General features: G+C 37.7%; 1 long non-coding RNA gene across 1 annotated transcript; it reads right to left on the bottom strand.

The window, feature by feature from the left end:
• Window positions 1–4,759: 4,759 nt before the first annotated feature.
• LOC120220519 lies at window positions 4,760–13,294 on the bottom strand. The gene is made up of 3 exons (XR_005525599.1): window positions 12,798–13,294; window positions 12,385–12,521; window positions 4,760–5,635 (listed from the first exon to the last, which is right to left on the bottom strand). It is a non-coding gene; the product is annotated as an uncharacterized LOC120220519 (long non-coding RNA).
• Window positions 13,295–14,387: the final 1,093 nt, after the last annotated feature.

The following is a 14,387-nucleotide window of genomic DNA, read 5'->3' as shown; positions in this document are numbered from 1 at the left end:
ATACAAGAGTGATTCCAGAAATAGGATCCGAGAATCTTTAGAATGAGTAAATCATTTTTTACCCTTAAGCCGAGTTGAGATAACTTTTTAAACCTTAGATTATTGCCCTAGCCCACAGCAAATATACAGGCAGATTTGAATTTAATGGGTCAAATCTCAGTCTCAGTAGAAGCACCTGATGACTGTGTCTGATTTAAATGCAGATGTGAGAAGCTGCCATTAGATACTTGCTAAAGGTGGCTCCTTATAGCCTGGGGTAGTTTAGACACAATTTTTACAGTCACAAAGCAGATTATTTTTAAATCAAGGATATATTTATTCAAATTTTAAAAGTATCATAAAACAATTAATAGACTCTGGAACTGATTCAATACATTTTTATTTCATAATAAAAAAAGAAAAATATGACTATCTTTCATGAATAGATACCAAGATTATGAGTTTAGTACTATTCTTTTTTTTTCATCTTCTTTGTTTTAGAGATTTAGGCTCTTTTAATTTTTTTCTGCTAGAAGTTTGAGATGGATATTGGACACTTCACAATTTATGATGGTCACTTTGATAACAATGACTTGTATAATGTGCCCCATCTATTTTTTTAATTTGCTATAAATATATAAGCTTATATATCAATGTTTAAAAAATAATAGGCAACTAGCACAAACTATATGCCTTTGTTTTTCAGCAGGTGGAGAATTATGTTCTGACAGAAATGACATTCTCTTCCTCCCCCAGAATATTTTTAACTGAGAACTCATGGGGGAGATTGTAGTAATAAAAATACAACCTAGCAATGAATTTATTATAGTAGATTTTTATTATAAAGATGTTAAGTCAGAAGAAATAGTTTATGAGACTGCTGATTCTTAAAATAAGATCCGCTTTCCCCTCCCCAATTTTAGCAAAGTCTGATAAAAACGACAACAAGAACATGTTGAAAATGTAGAGTTATAGTTGCTCTTTATTTCTTAGATCTTTAATCATGAATTTAGAATACGGCTTTGAAATGAAAGCACATTTCATTAAAATGGTTTTTATCATTGAAATCTCCCATCCCAAAGATTCTCTCTCCTGTTCTTTATGATAAGAAAATGAATCTCTATTTTGGCAAGTGGTAGAGAGATGTGTTAATCGGTTTGCTCTGTCTTAATAAATAAGCTGATTTTACATTAGCAAAGAACATTTATAGGATTATTTAACTTGCAGTCTAGATCAGGGAGGGCAAACGTGTAGCACAAATTCCACCACTCACCTCCGCCTGTCTCATAACAGACTTTAGTAATATAGCAATGTACCTTTTATTCTCTAAGGCTGGAAGTGACCTCAGAGTCGTCCTCAAATCACTTGGACTTATCGCATAAAAAAACAAAAAACAAAAAACAAAAAAACAACATTATTGCCAGCCCTTATTTAACACTCTATCAGGAGTCATATTTTTTAAAGTTATTTTCTTGATGTTTATTTATTTTTGAGAGAGAGAGAGAGTACGTGTACGAGTGGGGGTGTGGCAGAGAGCGAGAGAGACAGAGGATCTGAAGCTGGTTCCACACTAATAGCAGAAAACCTGATGTGGGGCTTGAACTTTCACAAACCCTGAAATCATGACCTAAGCTGAAGTCAGACGCTCAACTTACAAGCTATCCAGGAGCCCCAGGAATCAAATCATTTAAAAATGAACATTTTACTTCAAATACTATTGATCACCACTATCATATAGTTCTCCACTTTGGTGATGTTGCTCTGCCACTGGGAAAAATGAATGGTAGCCAAAACAACTATAGTAAGAAATAGTAGTTAATGTATAACCATTATACTAACAAGATTCAATCATACATGTTCCTTGCTACCAGTACTTCCCATAATTCACTGAAGATCTGGATAATTTCCAAATATTTGTGACAGAGATGTATTAGATTGATACAGTTGTACAGTTTCTAGTTTTTGTGTAATTCGCTCAAAATGCAGAATTCCCAGGGCTACAGAATATATTTACCATGAAAACTAAATAAGAGCAAGAAATCAAAACACTTTATACATTACATAGATGCAAATATATTTGTATTATTTATGCTCATGAACACATGAATTGAGCACCACAGATAGCACAGAAACAGCTACCCACAGACTTCTACAATGACTTTAAACATGAAAATAGTCAGGATAGTCAAAAGATAATGTTTTCTAGACCCAAGATGCCCTTCCCGACACAGAAAATTTGAATTGTGATTCTTGCAATATGGTGTAGTGGTAAGAGCAATTCCAATTTTGACTTATTTTTTTATATGGTTTTATTTGGTTGAAATCATACACAACAATGGCAGAAAAACACGAGGGACTCGATAAATGTTACGTGCCATCCCTCCCTCTTGAAGAGCAAGAGGTGTACTTTATTTATGTTTAAAACCTCATATAGGACAGTGTTAGGCTTGATAATAGGCCTTGGAAAGGAATAAACTATTGATTGGTTTACCTAAGTGTAAGGATAATAGCATCCTGATTGGTTGCAATGTCTTTGTGTTAGTTTGATGCTACTGGTAGAGCTAGTGTGAGGTTTTAAATTGGTTTGAATAGAGGATCACCACTCCTTTTCCTAAACAGTGCACCTGTTAGTTTCTGGACACGTGCATACCTTTACCATTGCCTAGCTCACTTATCATATTCCTTGAATATGAATTCTAGTAGCACATGTTAACTCACTTGCAAAATTGAGACTCTCCTCCTGACCCATAACACTCTTCTGAAAATCTAAGATATGTTTTCTTATTCTAATTTAAATTTCATTTTTTGAAAGGTTATGATCATTTGCTTTTGAATCACAATTAATATACTTTCAAGTATTGAAAATTGATGACTTTAGACTCTTTTGCAAGGTAATAGTCAAGAGATTAATGTTTATTCTGCTGTTTGTAGCCAGTTAAAATACTAAACTCCATTATGGAGAAATTAAAATTTTCTCCAAAATGTATTGGGATGTATAGGTTCAAGATGTATTGTAATGTATAGGTTCAAAATGACCTTAGTCTTGTAGAGTTGGAGGTTACAGGAAGATGGTGAGTGTTAGAGAGAGCAGATAAATCCACTAAATTGATCATTTTATTCATTCTCAGATTTTTTAGTTTCTCAAGTCCTGAGTGCCAGTTGCAGGTGAGACCTTTTTCTGGGGGTTGGAATAATCAAGTTTAACAAACAAAACCCAAAATTCTGGATATGCTGAGCCACTGCTCCTTCAACTAGTGTATTAAAGTCACTATTGTAAGTGTAACCAATTTTTTTTTACATTTTATTTATTTTTGACAGAGTAAGACAGAGTGTGAATGGAGAGGGGCAGAAAGAGAAGGAGACACAGAATCTGAAAGAGGCTCCAGGTTCTGAGCTGTCAGCACAGAGCCTGATGTGGGGCTTGAACCCACAAACTGTGAGATCATGACCTGAGCCGAAGTCAGACGTTCAACCGACTGAACCACTCAGGCGCCCCACCAGACCACTGCTTTGATTGCTCTTCGGAAAGTCATATAAAGAGGCCAGTTGTCAATCCATAAGACATAAATCATAATGTGGCCCATATTTACATTAAGGTATATTATACTAATTAATGGAGTTGAAGTGGTATTCCTTAAAGAAATAATAGTAAAACATACCTTTTTAAGTATGCCTAAGATTGAAAATTTTGAAGGCATGATTTCTGTACTTGTTTGTTTTTCTTAAGGCCTTTTACTAGGCCACCTCTTACTTCTTATCCAATTATTAAGAAATAAATTAAACTTGAAAGGATCTCAATTCAATAGGGCACTATACATGATATGCATGTTCGATAAATGTTTTTATGAATAAACGGCTGAATAAATAGTCTATTTAGAGACATCAAAGTTATCACAAATTGTGGAGTTGACATGATAAGCTGAGAAAGATTACCATGGTATTCCCAGTACCTGAAGCCAACGTACAAATGGAAGTCCATCCACAGACAGGACTGCCCTAAATTTGGACAAGTAGAATTCTCCCTTGTCCACTCTTCCACAGTTCAGGACCACCTGGGCTTTGAAATATCTTTTTCCAAAATTGTTTCTCTCCAGTAGCTGTTGTAACCAGGCCTGGAATGTCATTCTGGATTGGGGAGCAGTGCCCCAAGCCTATACCTGGACACACATAGGCCATGTCCACATTTCTCGTATTTGAGATACTTTCCAAACTCATATGAACACTCTCTTGCTTGTTCATGCATGTTCATAGGCAGGTATGCATGCACACACACACACACGCACACCCACGCACCCATGTTTGCATGTGTGCACAGAGTTGACCAGATGCCTCAAGTTAGTCAAGGGCTTGAATCTACAGAACCATGCTGAGGCCCTGCCTTGGCTGATTAAGGGTAATAGGACAGCCACTCCTTTTCCCCTCTTGGGAGCCCTAAGAGCCCTCTGAGTGTGCCTGCAGTTAGTGATTCACATACAACTCAAGCAGTCTAAGTTCTGAAGGAAAAACAAGGTCTCTTGTGAAAGCCATAAGCAATAAATTAGAATGAATGCAACACCTATGAAGCAAGAGCCATTTTCTTGTCCCGTTTTTTTTTTTTTTAATTTTTTTTTTAATGTTTTATTTATTTCTAGGAGAGAGAGAGAGACAGCGTGAACAGGGGAGGGTCAGAGAGAGAGGGAGTCACAGACTGAAACAGGCTCCAGGCTCTGAGCTGGCAGTCAGCACAGAGCCCGACGCGGCGCCCGAACCCACAAACCGCGAGATCATGACCTGGGCGAAAGTCAGACGCTTAAACGTCTAAGCCACCCGGGTGCCCCTTTCTTGTCCCGTTCTAATAAAAATGCTGGGTGAAGGAGAAGACAGAAAGCTGGAAGCTAATATACATGTAGTTATCCCTGTGTCCTCTGTGTGGGCTGAACCTTGATAGAATCAGAGTCTCCAGAGGGTGGAGGTGAGCATTTGCACTCTCCTACCAGGAGGCACTGTAGTCTGTATTCTCTCTAATGTCCTTTGTACTACAATGGAAAGGGAGCAGTGAAAGAATGCAGTGGTAGACTGAGAAAACTACTAGAGGTGCAGGTGGGCAGCCCACCTTCCCTGTGCAATCAATAGAGGGCGCAGATAAGTTGAGGGAAAGAAGGCTACCGCTCTCGGTAGTTCACACACACTTGTGGATGTGTAGGATCCTAGGTGAGAAGGGGGATGGCGTTGCGACGGATGCGCTGTGGACCATGTTGGCAGGGACTGCAAAAAGATCTATTACTTTCAGATAATGCTGTCCTAGAAAATAACCACGACCAACAACTAGGTGATCTGTTTTCACCAATGCCCAAATGTCTCACCATCTCCACATGGACAAAATGAACCCTCCCTGGGGAGGGAGATAGGTCTGAAAAAATTCTTAGGTGACTACATTTACCTTGGATTGGCAAGATTAAATTTTCTGCAGCCGAGTAGAAGAGAGACATCAGATAGAAATTAAGTTCCATTATAGGAAACCAAAGGAAGTGTCCTTACACCTGAGTTTGTGTCCGGTGAAAATTCATAATCGTTTATAAATAGGAGACTCTCCATTTGAGTTGCTACCAACGAACAATAATTTTGTATGATGGTTAACTCATTCTTTAAGTCAACTTGAACAGGAACGTGCTTCACCCTGAAAAACAGAAACAAATTTTTAAAGTCTTCTTGCCAAACTCCAAAGACTTCTTACAATGAATATTTCAATTCAGTGCTGTGATGCCCCATATTTCTGTTGAATGGTGAAGTATGTGTGATTCATTAAGCTCTCATTCATTATGAAAATAGACTAGCAAATTATATTCTTTGTAAGTGAAATCATTATGGAAGTAATTTACAAAATACATTAAGCCCTTTCATGATCTTTCTAAAGGAAAAGCCAAATAGTTTTAAACACATTCCAAGGTCATTATCTTCTTAAAATCTTAGATCTTACTTTTCATTAGTGATTTTGTGAAGTATCTCTTGCACAAATATCTAAATTTAGTTACACTTTGCACAGCACAAAATTACTTTTTATGTGTGCTCAGGAGATTCAGGATTCAACTGTGTTTCTGTAAAGTTTAAAATAAAGATGAAATTCTAGTTCCTTAAACGCTGTGTTCAAATGTTCTTTTCTTTTCCTCTCAAATTGGTGCAAGCCAGCCTTGCCCCTTAGAGACTGTAACATGATCCTTCATCTCTTCAATTTTTGTACTAAATCATCATTTTAAAGTTGTAAAAGCAACATATAAACCAGGCAGCATGTTACAGGTTTAAAATAAGGTTGTTCGACCCTCTGTGGGGTTTTAAAATCAGTTATCTACTTAAATTAAGGTAGAAGTCAGACCAGAGGTAGTGTCCAAGGCTGTGCACACTCACAATACTGTTCATTACCTCAAACATGCCGGTACATGTTTGTTTCCCAGGAAAAATAGAGCCCTATTCATTATTCATACAGGTCCTCTGGTACAGTAAAGACATTCATTCTGTAATGGCTCTATGACTAGGGTGTTGTGAAGCCCAAAGATGTTATTTTTGGAAGACAGTTTACCAATTAAAAGCAAACAGCCCTGGATTGCTTAGTAATGTCCTCAACATTGATTGGCTATCATTGCAAATGAACATCAGGAGAAAACTGAAGGCATGTTGCAGGCTGCTGCTCTGCTTGCCTGGGACACCTCCCTGGAAACAGATCGTTAGCGGATGGGACTTCCAACTTCCAAGCTCAGACGTTTTCTTTTCTCCAAGTGACTTAACAAAATACATGAGGTTTACTCTATCACATTTAATTATTTCCCTCTGAAATTTAATAAAATGTGTGGAGCTAATATAGAGGCAAGTGTTGGAAATGATTGCCTGAGAGTGAATTCGTATTATAAAGACAAATAGAGGCATATTCTTCAAGTAAAAAAAATGATGATGTTTTATATGAAATTAAATATATTCTACTTTTTTTGTACCCGATAAAGAATGGAGGATGTTAGCCGTAAATGTTTTATGGAATTCAGTGGAATTAAGTTTAGATTTTGAGTTACCATTAAATGACATAGATCAAGATCAGTGCTATTTTCCTAACCATAGGTCTAAAAATTATTGCTAGTTTGTCTTTGCTATGCAGGCTGTAAACCTAAAGATTTATTATTCTTTTCTTTACTGTTTACTGATCTTTTAAAATGTGACACACTTGGGGTGTGGTGTTGTCATAGACTGCTTAGGAAACTTTGTTCTATATGGGAGGTGAGAATACATTTGTGAATACTTGCCAGGAGAAGAAACAAAAAAAAAAAACCACTTATGCATAAAACTCAATGAAAATATTAGCATTGATAGAAAATATGTTACAGGATTTGTCTGGTCACATTGGGGAATTGTTTTCCTGGCTTATTAGGAAGCACATTTTATTGCTAAATTCTAGTTATTATTCATAGTAATGGCTACGTGGAGAAAATTTTCTTTGTACCTCTGTGTCCATGTATATTCATTCCAACCATGAAGGTGAATGGTAGAATTTGAAGAGCTATGTAAGTATGAATTATTATTGAAAACTTTATAATTGTAACTTGCCTAAGAGATGATATTCACTATTCCATAGAAATCAGTTTTATTTATTTTTTAATAGGGGTCAGTCTGCCTTCTTCATGACACGATCATAATCTTTGTCAAAGGAGAAAGTAAAATTTATCAGTGAAGTTATTGGTGTGTTACTATTTTCCATTAGGATAATTGGTTCCATTAGGACTTTGAGGTTTTTCTTTGTAGAATTATAATTTAGTACAACCCGGCTGCTGTCTCCTACCTTCTCTTATGACTAACAGTTTTTTGTATAGTTTTTAATTGGGATGTTTGTGACTGTAGCCAATGAACAGAGAAAAGGTATCTTGTTGGCCTGGCCTCAAGAACATTGCTTCTACCCGCTCCATCAGCTTTTCACAGAAAAAAACCAATACCGCTTTAAGATGTAATGCTCAACAAGGAAGTTTTGTTGACTTACATGCATCAGTGGATGGAGGCAGAATCTACTTAAAATTTCTGTTTCCTTTTTTTTCTTGCCAGTATCTATCCTAACTTATAATGAAATTAAATGCATTTAATCACTGTATCTTGAAGTTATTAGATAACTCCTCAAATTTAAAGCTTTGAAAATGTTGATTATTGAATTTTAGAATATTCAGATCACCTCCCATGGCTAAAAGTAATTTCATATCAAAGTATGGTCCTGGATTTCTTCTGATTCTAACCAATTAAACCATTCTGTAGCTTATTTTTCTAAGTAACTTTTGTTTTGTTTTGTTTTATTTTGATCCTCTGTTCTGGAGACATTAGGTTAAAAAAGGAAAGCTTAACCAGAAAATTATCTTACTGTTCCTTCAGAGTAGCGTCCTTAGGACTGAAATTCGACAGATATGGTTTAAAAAGCAGATACCGGTATGTTGTAAAATAGTTAACAACAGCAATATTTTGAGTTCATCATCAATTTTTTTACCCAAACCAAGTCTGTCATACTGCTTCTTTAACGTTGGGATAATTAATAATAATTAACCCAGAGTTTTTAGAATCTGAGAAATTATCATAGAGTTAAGGTGTTCCAACTGATGAAAATCGGCAGCATGCGAAGAGCTCTTCCCTCTGGAAAAATCTTGGTTGTCTCTCACTTGCCTTAAGGAAGGTCTTTGTCAGATGGTTACCTGAGGGGCAGTGGGCTGGGGGATGGGTCAAATAGGTGCTGAGGATTAAGGAGGGCCCCTGTGATGAGCACCGGGTGGTGTATGGAAGTGTTGAATCACTATATTGTACACCTGAAACTAATATTACACTGTGTTAACTAAGTGGAATTAAAATAAAAACAAAACAAAACAAAAAAAAGGAAGGTCATTGCTTTTGGTGCCAGGCGATCTGAAAACTACGCACAGCTCCATTCATCTTTCACGAAAGCAAAGAACTGGAGAGGTGACTGCCAAGATGTATGGTCCCAATAATCTAGGAATGTCAAATTACTGCTTAGCTCCAGAATCATCTCTCATAACATTAATATCAGAATTTATAACAAGTAAGACAAGGTTAAATGATCTTCTTTTATGAACTACAAAAATGCAAGTTTATTAATCTGCAATAGGATTTTCATTTGTGTCACTCTCTTACATTTACATATCTCATTTGGAAACACTTCAAAAACACGTGAGCTTTAAATAATGACATTACTGAAGGCAGCTATTAATATCGTGGGCCATAAAGTCAAAATGAAACTCTCTTCCTTATGTACAATAAGCTTTCCTAATGATGGTATAAAATGGTGCTTAGCCAGAATTACATTTGCCAACATTGTTCCAAGGAAGAAAGTAGTCCTAACACCAATTTTTGAAAGTAAATATTTTGTTACTTGACATTTAAATGTACTTTATGACCTAAGATGTATTTCTAGGCATGAATCTCACTTAGAATCAATGGAGAGTGAGTTCCTGGGTCATTAATAAACATAAAAAATTGAAAATAGCATTTTAAATCATTGTAATGCCTTAACATATTTCCTATTTATACCTTCTTGGGGATTGTCAGTGATATTTCAAGTAAATACGAGTAATGCTTAAGAATATATGAAATACTTTCATTGTCTATCCTTCCAGCATATATGAAAACTACATATAATTAAATAATTAGAGCTCTTTCGTTTCTCTGTCCTAAATTCTGACATGAGTACTAGGCAAAACCCTGATTAAGCAGATCATATAATTCCCTCTACTGAAGCCAGATAGTTCTGGCCACATTTGAAGAATATTATAAGACAAGAAGAATCTGTTGTCCCTCAGTGTTTGGCTTTCTCCAAGAGATCATTAGCAACCCAGCTGGTCCTCAGCTGCCCTAAAGATATAATCTTAACTGGTTTATATTAATACTGGGTATACTCTTAAGGCTCAATAAATGCTAAATGCACTATTACAATTTGGTTGGGAATAAACCTTGGTAAAAAAAAAAAAAAATACCCCACATTATTTTCACCACCATTTTTGGTCATTATTCACCCAAGTTTACCTTTTCTTTCCCTGTAACTCAGCATCCTTCCCATTATCCAGGCACCAGGCAGAGCTACTGTTGTTAAATTTCTGACAGCTTTTTCATTACAGGCTCTGTTTTTCAAGAGGCAGGTTAACTAAGTGATTTTGATTTGTGCCAAGCGAAGATGCGGAATAGACACTTGAAAACCATTCTCGTTTTCACGAGATTTCGTTTGAACTTATTTGTTCTGCTTGATCTAAGTGCACAAAAGAAAAAAAAAACTCCTAAAATTCATGCTGTTTTCATTCATGCATTGGTATAACTAAGCAAAAGAATAGTAAATTCTGTAACTGTGTTTTTAAAAATTTTTTATTTAAGTGTTTGTTTATTTTTGACAGGGGTGGGAGAGACACACACACACACAGAGGGAATCAGAGCACACGTAGGGGGAGGGCCAGAAAGCGGGAGACATAGAATCTGAAGCAGGCTCTAGGCTCTGAGCCATCTCCACAGAGCCTGACACTGGGCTTGAACTCACAGCCTGAGGGATCATGACCTGAGCTGAAGTTGGTGGCTTAACCAACTGATCGACCCAGGCGCCGTATGTCTTTTTTTTTTTTTCTTAATTCAAGGCTTTCAAAAATTAACAACAAAAACTTTCATACCACAAAGGTGTTATTTTACTGAGAAAAGTATTAACAGCCATTTGTTTTACATATATGAGATAATTGTAAGGCCCCTTTACTTTATAAAGCATGACCACAAATTTTAATTACATTTGTTGAAAGTATGACATATTTATTGTAAAATAATTTTTTCATCATAAAGAACTCACACTGCAGAAAACTTACAAAGTGCAAATAAAACAGAGAAATGTTTAAAATTAACCCACCAAATCATATAGTGAAGTTCAGTCTCTGACTATGTCTAGCCTCTTCCTTATAGTTTTAGAAGCTTCTTCTGGAAAGCATTCCCTGATGACCCTGCCCCCTTTCACATGGAGCTCCCGCACTGTAATTAGTTATACCTTGATGTTTCCATATTCTCTCCATCCACTTCATATACAATTCCATGTGGTCTGGCATCTACCCCATTGTTTTATTAAAATGTTTCTGTGGAAGTTTCCACTAAGTCTCTTTATCATTATCCAAGTACCATTTTCTCCCCCTTTCTTGTCCTTGATGTCTCCTGCGATTTGCTTCATGACTGAAAATCTAACATGGATGCCACGGTGCTACCTAATTTTGTCCCCTTCTATTGTTTGCAACTAACCCGTCTCTTGCCTTCACTTCCGTTCTTCCTTTAGTTTGCACTATACATTTATATTGCTTTTATTTGTAAATAGCAGAAAAACCAACTGATAGTGGCATAAAGTACAAAGAGATTTATGAATTATTTAACGAGAAGTTCAGAGGTTGGTAGTCCCAGGGCTGGTTTGGGGAGTCACATAGGAAATAAAAAATCTAGGTTCTTTCCATCTTCTGTTCTTTGCCTGTTAGCAGAGTCTGGTCTCCTAGGCACAAGATGGTCAATTAGCTCTGAGAAGATAGGAGGCTAAGATAAAAAGACCTTTCTGCTCCTATAGTTCTTGACTTTAATCAGGGAAAATAATGTTTCCCAGAAATTTCCTTACGTCTCATTCACCAGAAATTGGTCTTACGCCAACCTCTGAACTGTTTAATAGAAAAGGGAAAGGATTGGCATGGCTGGCTTAGGCCAATTGTCATTCATCCCTCGGTGCTAACACCGTGCCCCCAGATGCCTTCAGACTTGCGGGAGGAAGAGCCCTTGAGCACGGAGTCGGCCATGGGCTGCTCTGCTTGCCTACTAACTAACTATGGCTGCTCCTCGAGACTTAGTCCTTTTTCCGTAGAACTCAAAGTCTCTGAGGTTCCATTCATTTTATGCCCCGAAGGGGCTGTCAAATAACAGCTGGGGTGTGGAATTGCTGTATAAACAAGAATCTTATTGTCCTAATAAACAAACATACCATATTTTCCCAATGAGACTCACGATTTAAAGAAACTTTTTTTTCAATGTTTTATTTATTTCTGAGAGAGACAGCAGGAGCAGGGGTCAGAGGGAGAGAGGGAGGCACAGAATCTGAAACAGGCTAGCTCTCAGCACAGAGCCCGATGCGGGGCTCGAACCCACGAACCACGAATCATGCCCTGAGCCGATGTCGGACGCCCAACCGACTGAGCCACCCGGGCGCCCCAAGACTCACAATTTTAAAATAAGCCTTCATAGTTATTGTGTGTGCATGCGTGTGCGTGCGCGTGTATTGAACCAAAGCCCAAATCGTGCTAATGCTTTTGGCAAAATTTACCTATCCTCTACCCTCCTATTCTGGCCGCCACCACTTGAAACCTTTACCCTTATAGCAGAGCGCGGTGTGTTTCTCTTTCTTACCTTTCTTTTGCTTCTGGGTGCTCGCTTCCAGCACCTCACCCAGGCTGTGCTGTTGCCCTTAGCTGGAAGGTTAGGACGTTGCCTCTCCCACCACTTCAAAAAGTGCTGCATCAGCCAACAAGTGGGCCCTGTAGGGGCTGAGAACACAAGGAAGGCGAGTTACTTCCTTCTTTGGTCGGCCTGGCACTCACAAACCTCCTCGACATTGTGTCAGCCTCGTGATGGGATTAAAGTGATTTATTTCCGCTTGGTTACCTTATAATTCATTGTGTACAATAATCTACTTCTGTATAGTTGCATTGATTGCTCATTGAATACTTAGTGATTCACTGATTTTTTAAATAACTTAAACCACATCTACTATGTTTTCACCCACTCTTCCTCCACCTCCAACATTCTTTTTCTTGCATTACCTGCCATACTGCTACTACTGAGTCCCGGTATGAGATGATAGGATACGTTCCGTGTGGATTTACCCCTTCCTCAGGAGTGGACAATGCCCATCACCTGGCTGTGATAGAAACTGAAGTTGGAATGGAGTCATGTCAAACATCATCGAAATAACGACTCGGTTACAGAGATTTCTTATCGTATCTGTCTTTATCCTTTGCCCACAAAGACACTAGAGTATATTTTGTTCTCATCTTGATTTTGGACGTTGAGGAAAATGAGTTCAGTGACCTCAGGGCCAGCCAGTTAGCACAATATCATGAAGACAAAAACTGCGCCAGAATTTCAGGAGAAAAATGTGTATGTGACCATTGGTTTCAAAGTGAAAATGTTTAGCTGTGGCATTTTGAAGAGGAGAAAGTCAATTTGTAAACAAATCAGCTTTATATTTTTAAGCATTTCCATGGCATAACTGAGGATGGAACTTGAGAGCCTTTCTGGTGAAGAAAGGAGGAATTAATCAAAGAAAGGAAGATGCACCCAATGTGTTGTGATGATAACAAATAGAAAACAGAAGGACTTAAATTTCATGAGTCATTCTGGTCATTAACAGCCATCATCAGGAAAACGTCTTCACGTGTAGCTTTATAGGTGGGCTCCATGCAATTGCATATTAGCCTATGGTAATTTTTGAGTAATGTGCTGATCTTCCTACATTTGGCTTCACAATCCAGTAAGCATTATCATTTTTTTTTTTTTTTTTTGTCTTGGCTTTAACTACCTTAGTAGTTGGAGGAGCTCTGGAGATCCACACCAGCTTCTGCTTAGTAGAGTGAATTAACATAAGAAAGTCAGTAAGAAATTAGCCTACCCTGAATTTTCATTATTATCCCATTTCACAAAACTTGAGTGTAAGACAGGAGGAGATTTAATGGATTCCCCAGTTCAGAATTCTGTTAACTTGGAAGAAAACGTTAAACCCAGTATGAGAGATTGGGGAGAGGGAAGGAAGCAGTCCCTCCGCCTCCCCAGTACCTTCCTGGGTGCACCTACTCTCTCGGCTTCCCTGCTTAGTTTCCCCTTCTTAGCTTTCCTGTCTCTCCACACACTAGAAATTAAAGCATAATGATTTCTGATCCAAGATTATGTAATATTTGAAATTAAAGAGGGTGAAATCTTGAGTCCCAAACCAAAACAATTAAAAACAAACAAAAAAACCCTACTGCTCTCTGTGTGCACACACTGTCTTTAGAAAATAAACACTTCCTAAAGAGAAATGAGGCAATTGATTACAGCGATGGTGGTGCTCTGAAGCTCAGGGGTTCCTCTATACGTTTATTTCTACGCGGGCTTTGTGGTTCAGTAGGTCATAAATTGTTACCCCTATTTAGAGCAACAACTGGAATTGCGTGGTCTTTTAAGTCCACAAAAGCATGGCTTCATAACAGATGCGGTAATGACTTAAAATACTTTATCTCCCCAGATTACTTACTTGGGTCATTGGAGGAAGCGTTTGGGATCAGTATGAAGGATGTGAAGGGGGTGAGAAACAGAACCGCTTCCTTTCTTCCCTCTTCCCTTCCACCGAGTGGCAGGAGATCCAGTCCAGGTTT

Source organism: Hyaena hyaena, unplaced genomic scaffold (assembly GCF_003009895.1).
Source record: "Hyaena hyaena isolate Hyena2069 unplaced genomic scaffold, ASM300989v1 scaffold_703, whole genome shotgun sequence".
Taxonomy (NCBI): Eukaryota; Metazoa; Chordata; class Mammalia; order Carnivora; family Hyaenidae; genus Hyaena; species Hyaena hyaena.
This window is presented reverse-complemented; position numbering and strand designations above follow the sequence as displayed.